The sequence below is a fragment of the Chamaea fasciata genome, unplaced genomic scaffold (assembly GCF_029207755.1).
Source record: "Chamaea fasciata isolate MVZ Bird 193981 ecotype frontalis unplaced genomic scaffold, bChaFas1.0.hap1 SCAF_5, whole genome shotgun sequence".
In the NCBI taxonomy this organism is placed as follows: Eukaryota; Metazoa; Chordata; class Aves; order Passeriformes; family Sylviidae; genus Chamaea; species Chamaea fasciata.
In genome coordinates this window covers 25,427,743-25,436,254 of record NW_027094090.1, presented here as the reverse complement: position 1 = coordinate 25,436,254, position 8,512 = coordinate 25,427,743, and the positions used below count along the sequence as shown (strand labels likewise).

Sequence of the window (8,512 nt, the reverse complement as noted above, 5' to 3'; positions counted from 1 at the left end):
CCTGAAGACGTTTTGAATGAGAGACTTTATGTTATTTTTACAGAAATTTGATATGAACCTATATATATAACCTAAATATCACATTCACTTTATTTGCAGCATGCTTTAGCACAATGCCAACATCTTACACACCATAGAGTATTTATTTTATGTGAGGTATATTTATGATAATTTACATTTTTAGTATACCATGTGTATTTGAAATACCCATATTGCAAAAGATCTTATTATGCCAATATACATGGTATAGAGTACTAGATTTTTTCTGTGAAAAAATATAACCCCAGAAAACATCTGGAAATATTGTCCTTTTCCACACTTGAAATCAGTTTTGTATTATGGATTTTGTTGCCTAAATATGTTTTGGGGATTTAAAAATGTTCTGTACAATCTTAGTTTTATTTCCAGTGAAGCAGATGGTAAGAATTGGACATAGCTGTCATGCTCATGCTTGGCAAAGCCACAAGTAAGTGCACATTAATTTTACTGGTTTCATTACAGTAGCACATTTAGGGTCTCTCCTGAAATCATCCCCCTTCTGATGCCCTCTTTTCAAATACCTGGTAAGAATTAGTTCCAACTTAGATTGCTTACAGCACCAGAAAAGCCTACAGGGGAAGAAAATAAGATTCTGCCTGCTTGGATTCCAGTGTGCATCCCAAAATTTCTTCCTAGTGTTGTGTCTTCACTGCAAGCATTGCCAAATAATAAATTGTTCACAGAATATCACTGACTGTAGATAATACTCCAGCCTGTATCTAATTATTGTACACTTTATGCATTTCTACATTTCTAGCTGTACAGTATTCAAGAGAAATTAATAACATTTTGAAAGGGTCTTGCATTTAGCATATACAAACATCCTAGAACTTGTGTCATTCCTGGAGACTTGGTGGTGTTTTTCCACAACTCTTGAGAAGATGTCATAGTACTTTTGGAAAAGTGAACATCCTTCCACGGGATCACAGAATTCACAGAATGGGTCTGTTTGGAAGGGACCCCAGTGGATCATCTGGTCCAAGTTCCCTGCTCAAGCAGGGCCATCCCAGAGCACAATGCAGAGGATTGTGTCCTGATGGTTCTTGAATACCTCCAATGAGGGAGACTCCACAACCTCTCCGGGCAAACTGTTCTTTCTTGCTAGCATTGTAAGTGTGTGAAATACAGGTTCCCACACTTCTATGTGCAGTAGAAATGAGCAGCAGCATCTCAGGCTGATGGCAGTTTCTATTTACAGTGGCTAAAGCAACTAAGACAATGAAATAAACAGGACTATGGGAATAGAAAATATACAATGAAAAATTAAAAATGCTTCTGCAGTTAGCTGATTTTAATGGGTTTCTGATGCTACCCAGATTTTTTTAAATATGACTTCTTGACTTGGGAAGGTGAAAAATACAGAGTGGGACCTTAAAGCACTTGTTTCTTAGCACAGACAACATTTTTTATACTTTGTACAGTGTGCCTAGGAAAGTGGCTCCTGGAATGTGCCAAAGTAAAACAACTAATCATCATCACCACCACCAATAATAATAACAATAACTTTGCATTTATATAATTTAGCAATTATCACCTGGCTTCACATCAGCTATTTGGTCTGTGCTTACAATTACATATAATTTCCTCTTTTTACACATCAGTACGTAATTGTGGTGACTTCTAACAGCCTCATAAAACCTCTTACACTCAACATTCTAGAAAAAGTTACTGTGTTATGATGGTTTTCTAAAAATAAAAAATAGTTTACTAAGTTCTAGGAAAGATTTCAGCTTCCTCCATAATTGCATGCCCTCTCATCTTCCCTCCCTGAGGATCTCTTGAATGTCAAATTTCAGTGCTTGTTGCTGACTCCATTTTCAAGGTCTCACAACAAGTCATAAAAGGAAATTGGCTATTTTTCTACCACTGCTTCCTGGCTTCTTGTTTTTATCACCACCGCTATTAAGAAGATGCTTGAAAATTGATTTTATGTCCATAGTTTCCCATTTCATAGAAGTCATGACCAGAAAGCTGGCCATAAGGAAATGGAAAAGCAGGATGCTTTGGTCAGTTTTGTGATTTTAGATTTGTAGATTTAAGGTATATATTCTCCAGGGGAAACTGCAGAAGGGTCTGTGGAGAAACAATTTTCTCCTCACTCTCCAAAACATCAGTGTCTGTTTCCTGCTTCTTCTGTCAATAAAGTCTCCCCTGGAAGAAGATTGAGTCAAAGGCAGCTGAAAGGAAAAGCAGTTTTCACAATAGAAAAGCATTTTTCTTTCCCTTTGAAAGAAAGACAGTGCATAACTTTTCACCCCTTTCATATCGGCATCTGTCTGCATATTCATTGCCTTTTTTTGCAAATGAATGATGCTTCAGCATAAAAAAAAATCGCTCAATATTTGTTCAGTGCCCTAACAATGCATTGGTTAGTGTTCCTTTGTCTTTAGAAATGTAATTCTACCAAAAGAAATAATGAAAAAGGACTTAACACTGATTCTGAGTAGTGCATAAATGTGAATATCAAAATAGTTAAACCAGACAGGTTTCTAGAATCTAATCCTTCATTTTTTTCTGAAGTCTGAGGAATTCCCACAGTCTTGTCATTCCTTTTGGGTTTTTCTTGTAGGTTTTTACATGTTTTGGTTGGACTGTTGGTTTTGAGTTTGTTTTTTACCCAGCACAACGTCAGTTACATTTTCTATGTTGCCATAGATATGAACGTCATTATTTCTCCTTTTATAAGGTAACTTTTTGAACTAGGTTTTCATTTTATTGTGTTGGCCAACTGTCTTTTGTAACAAACAGGAAATCTGTATAGAGATTCAAGTAGTTCTGGTCTCTATTATGTATCTGGGGTGTCTGATTTGGTATTTCAAAGATGACTGCAAAATGGGCATCATGCAGTGTATGTTACTCTGTCCTTACTTTTTGTGCTGTTGTCATCCAGAAAGATATATAGGAAAATGGTAATTTCATTGGTAAGATTTCCTTTTCCCTCTCAGCTCCAGCATCACTGACCAGTGCTACACTTCCTATCTACAGATGTTTTTGCTGAGTCCTTTAAACAAATCAGAATTCGAAACAGAAGCAAATAATTTCCATATTGTCAACAGACAAAATGAATATTTCCTTTAAATTGTATATTTATTTTGGAGTTCAAAAGGGCTTTTATTATAGCTTTTGTTGTTTTGAATCTACTAAAAAATAAATTTACTTTAGAACTGTTACAGTAATCCAAGTACTGAACCCCTTAACTCATATTTAATTTGAAAATATCATATTCAGTTAATTAAATTTTGAGTTGAGTTCTTTGGAAAAAAATTTCTTGTTATTGATGATGTCATTAATGCCAGGAGATATTCATTTCCTGTGAAGGACTGTAATAACCCACTGGGATTTTTTTTCCCTTTTTTCGGTCCCTGCATGATAAATTAATAATTCAGATAATTTGTTTATAAACTAGGCTGTAGGGGGACATTGCTGAACACTACAAATAAGTTTTTGATGTAGTTATAAAATTATTTCCTACGCTATTTATCATTTCTTAAACCAGACACTGTTGATGAATATTCAGCATCTGCATAAAGCACAGGGAAACCTTTTTAATCAGCACTAATACTGAAGCGTGAATTTTGTAATCAGCATAACTGGTGTGTGGTGTGGGAACCTATAGGGTTGGTGAATTTTTCAGATTAGGGAGTGTTAATGGATGGAAGAAGAAGGACAGGCACTAACAGCTGGGCATACCTCTCATTCAGTTTTAGTACTTCTCTGGCTTTCAGGAATGAAATTAAGCCATAGGGGAAAAAATTGGTTTGAAAGGCACAGGTTACCATCCACAATGGTCCCAGACTCCCTTTAGGTAGCAGGCTGGTGGCAGTGTTTCAATGGGCTTTGACCCAAACAAACCAGCTTCTTTATCGTTCATGGATTTGTAGTTTTACAAAATGGTGTGCTGTGTGGGGCAGCCCTTTGTATTTAAATGCATGGCCTGACAATGAAATCCAAGTTGTTTGTAGTTCTCTTAAATTATAACCTCATCTATTTGTTTTCATGGATCATAAATATACAATTAGATTTGATGCAATTTCACACTGAATTTTTTATGTCAGAAATAAGTGCTCATTTTGTCAGGCTAAAATGTGGCTGATGCTCATGGTGAACTGTGAGATAGTTTGGAGAACCCCTTTCTCTTTTTTTTTCACCTGAGTTAACTAGATGATATTAAAGACTACTCTTTCATTCCTTTTTTTTTTTTCCTATGTTCTCACTACCATTTTTCCTTCTTTTGAGTTCAGAAGGCAGACTTTTCTCTAGGAAAGACAAAGCTTTAGAATGCAAAAGTTCTGCTGCCTCTGTTCCCATATGGCCCAGGGTCTTCCTTGTCTAAACAGTGCAGTGCAGGCATTATAGTACTGCAGATGACACTGTCTGCCCCAACCCTTTGCTGGGGATTCCCTCTTCCTTATTGGGGGTGTGGAATGGAAAGCCTGTCCATGTTCCAGGAGCTGCTTTCACTATCTGCCAAATTTAAGATGTTTCTGAAAGTGGATCTGTGATGGTATTGGGCTGTGGGCTGAAGCATGAATAGGCTATTAATGCAGCCACTGCCAGCAGTCAGGAAACAGCCTGCAAGAGAGGACTAGGGTAGCACAAGAGGGAGTGGAAAATTCCTTTACCAGGACAGGGCTACCAGAACCCTGAGAAAACCAGGATACGAAGAAATGTAACTGTACTAAGATCGACTGTATAGTGTTGTCATCAAAACACAGTCTGTCCTTGTATTTATTTTTATGCTGTGGAGAGAGATATATCATCTGGAGGACCACAAACGGCACCTGCTGAAAGTCATTCTGAACTTAGGCCAGCTTTAGTACAAGCAGGAGCAACTCAATTGAAGTCACACTTGCTTACACCTGTAGTGAGTTTAATACTGAGTATGCATTGACTTGTACTAAATATGTTGCCTGAAATGATTATGCACTAACCCAGTCTGTAGCAAACCTCTGAAGCCTTTTCAAGTCAGGTGTTTTATGGTAATTTGCATTGCAATTGCCCTCTTCTGTGCTGGTCTGTAGTATCTGAATACACTCAGAATCTTTATGGTTAATATGTTTTCATAAGCACTCTACTGTCTCTTCTGTGACAGCAGTTTACTTAGAATAAGCTGCAGAAACTTCACACTAGACAGCAAAAGTACTAGTGGCAAGATATTTTCAGCATCAAGAAGCTGAGTGTGTGCTGCAGAAACTGCTGGAAAAGCAAATCAAGTACTCAAATGGTTAAACCAAGTTCTATGTGACCATGGCAGCCTGTTGATACTTCCACTTGAAGAGGTTTCAGTTTAACCCAGGTGAGTCCTCATGAGCAGCAGTCACTGACAGCAGTTCAGATATTCCAGGAAGGAAGCAAATAAATTCACAGCTGATGTGGCTAACTTTTAGCAAATCCATCTTCCATTTTATCAACATGGTATATAATACGATTCTAATTCTGTATTCTTAATGTTGAGTCATGTATGTTTACATTGTTATTTTGCAGCCCAGCAATCTCTTGACTACTTTGCCACAGCAGCAACACACAGCTCACTCTATTGAGCTTCTTGTCCACCTGCATCCTCAGGTCTCTCAGGTTCTTTCCAAAGAGCTGCTCTCCAGCCAGGTAAATCTCAGCCAGTTCTGTACTTCTGAATTATGTTTTCCCACATTCAAGACCTTATACTTGTTCTTGTTCAACTTCATAAGGTTTTCAATGACTTGAGAATTAAAATATAATCAAGTATTATAAACCACACTAAATATTTATGACCATCTTTGTTAATGTAATGTGTCTTACTGCAACTGTTAAGGCTTTTGTGATCTCTTTTTATTCTTTTTTTTTTTTTCTCTCTAGGAAGTAAAAACACAGATCCTGACTTGTTTTATATTCAGAAAAACATCTCTTCATCTTTCAGACAACTGCAAGATTCATAAAATACACCAAGTATACTGCAAATACGATCAGGCCTATTCTTTTAATTATTCCTCAGAATGTTGTTTTTACACAGTGCTGAGACGTTCTATTCTGAGTTCCCAAGAAATGCCATATGAACTATCAAGCCTTTTCAACACAATAAAGTCCTTGTGATGATCTTCTGTTTTCTAGGAGTTATTTGTCTACCTGGTAAAATCACCACATAACAACACAATTGGCCACTTCTGTTCAGCAGAAGGAGATTATAATGGCAGGTCAAGGCTCACACACTTCAGAACTTTCTGTCTAAGTTTCTAATTCCTCTTCTGACTTCCCATTTCTAAAAAATCTCTTGCCATGATGATTCCAGGATTCATATTTTCTGCTTACAAAACTACATAATGAGTTAAATACCAGCTATGTCTACTTTGTGATAATATTTTAATATATTGTAATCACTCCATACCTGGTATTATTAAACAGTGAAATAGTTTATACTCTCCTCTCATAATTGTAGTAGCTAGCCCCTGCAAATATTCTTTGACCTAGTATCTTACCAGCATTTCCTCCATGTGTCTACTTTAAACACATTAAAATAGCTCTGGCCTCTCTCAGTGTCTTTCAGTCATGTTCTCAAATATTCTTTACATGTCATGAATTCATCAGTGGAATAGTTTTTTCCTTTCTTTTTCTTTTTTTTTTTTTTTTTTTTTTTTTTTTAACAAATTCTCGTTAATAGCTTGAGAGTCAGATTAAGCTCAGGATTTGCTTTGCAATCAGTGAGAAATAGCAGACTGAGTATTGAGGAACAATTGTTCCTCAATAACCATGAAAAGAATAATCCATTTTACAAGTTCCAGCATTTGTCTTGTCTATCCTCTCAAAATTGCTAAAGGATAAGGGCACCAGCCAGTTAACAGAGGTGTAAATAAAGACTACAGCTAATGAGACATGCCACAATACCTGGGCTTTTTCAAATAGTTTCCTGTTACTATCCAAACAGAATACAAAAGACTTTTTGGTATGGAAATGTTTCACAAGCTACCAGATAGTGAGGGAATAGTTTTCTTCCCTTCTGACTGCCTGAAACAATCTTTTCAAGGACTTTCCACATATTCTTTTTCTCAGTGTATAGGCAGTCTGCAGCAAAACTATTTTTTTCCCCCAGAAATTAGCCATGATCACAATTTGGAAATGTTTATAGAAAATTATTACTCAGACACTGATCTATATTGCATTTTGAATGGGAAATGATTTTTTGAGTTAGCATTGTTGCAGTTTTTTATGATATAGTTGTTCTGCACTTCTTTCACAGCAAGAATCTAATAATGTAATGTGTGTTCTGAAGAACACATTAAAATGACATTATGTGATCAGGATGCCAATTATAGTATGACTAAAGACTAGCTATCAAGCTACAGAAAGTCAGTAATTATGCTGATATAAACATAATGTTTATATGTCTTGAGCAGAAAAAAATTAATCCCATTTTATTACTTACATAAGATTATTGACAAAACACTTAGGCATACATTTTCAAAGTATTGTATGCTTTTTTAGCCACATGACTCCCATTTAAGTCAATAGGAGTCACACAGTAAAAACCCTAAGCAACGTTTTGAAAAATTGCCACAGAAAAACCCCTTTCTATTGCTTAGCTACACAAACCATTTTATTCTCTAGTAGTTCTTCCACATGGCATGCTAGTAGTATGCTGTCAGTAGTCCCATTAAAAAAACCAAACATCTACAGGCCTCCAAATATGGTGGTCTTTTTATAGACTGATTAAAAAAAATAATATCATTGTTGTAGTTCTACAATATTGCATATTGTAGTTCTATTGCTTTCATCGGTTAAATCCTGGTGTTTAATGCTTTCATTTAATTATGCCCCATATCACTCCTCCAAGTAGCTGCCACTTTTGGTGGCTCACTTGAGGAGACCAGGCGAGTCAATGGATGGACAAAGAATTGAACCTGCTCAGCACCAGGCCCTTGGTCCCTTGTTCCAGCTATGAAATAGTCTCAACACACAAAGAATCATCATTCAGTAGTATGCAATGCATATGAAATGCAAACATTAATTGAAAATGGCACAGGAGTGACCTCACTTCAGTCTACTGAGGTCTGATATTGCTCCTTTTCACTCATTAATTCATTAATTAGTTTAAAAGGGCTAATGGAAAACAAAAATATTCCATTTGCCAGGGTAGATCACTGCTGAATATTTATATAATTTTTTATTATTCATATGGAATCATAACTGCTTAACAGACAAGTCATTGTGGGTTTTTTGTTGTTGAGATAAACACAATCCAGAATTTTTAGAGCACATCAGTTTAAAGAACTGATGGTATCTTCTCTACAATTTGACTTTGCAAGGCTGAAGAAGCTCTAGGAAAACAGTTTCATGAACAGTTTACTACATTGACAGACATTACAACTCAAACACTTCCATTATGCATTGATGGCCTCAGCAACTTGCAGCAAGGGCAGAGTGGTATCATATAAAATCTTTATGCTTATTATAGTTCTCTCTTAGGCAAAAGAAGAGATATGAACATGTTATTTCTTTAAAT

At 36.2% G+C, this 8,512-nt stretch overlaps 1 long non-coding RNA gene across 1 annotated transcript; it reads left to right on the top strand.

Annotated features, from left to right (window-relative positions):
- The first annotated feature begins 5,042 nt into the window (after nucleotides 1–5,042).
- On the top strand, nucleotides 5,043–6,379 carry LOC136290156 (uncharacterized). Its single transcript, XR_010721006.1, has 3 exons — nucleotides 5,043–5,335; nucleotides 5,524–5,643; nucleotides 5,875–6,379. It is a non-coding gene; the product is annotated as an uncharacterized lncRNA (long non-coding RNA).
- Nucleotides 6,380–8,512: the final 2,133 nt, after the last annotated feature.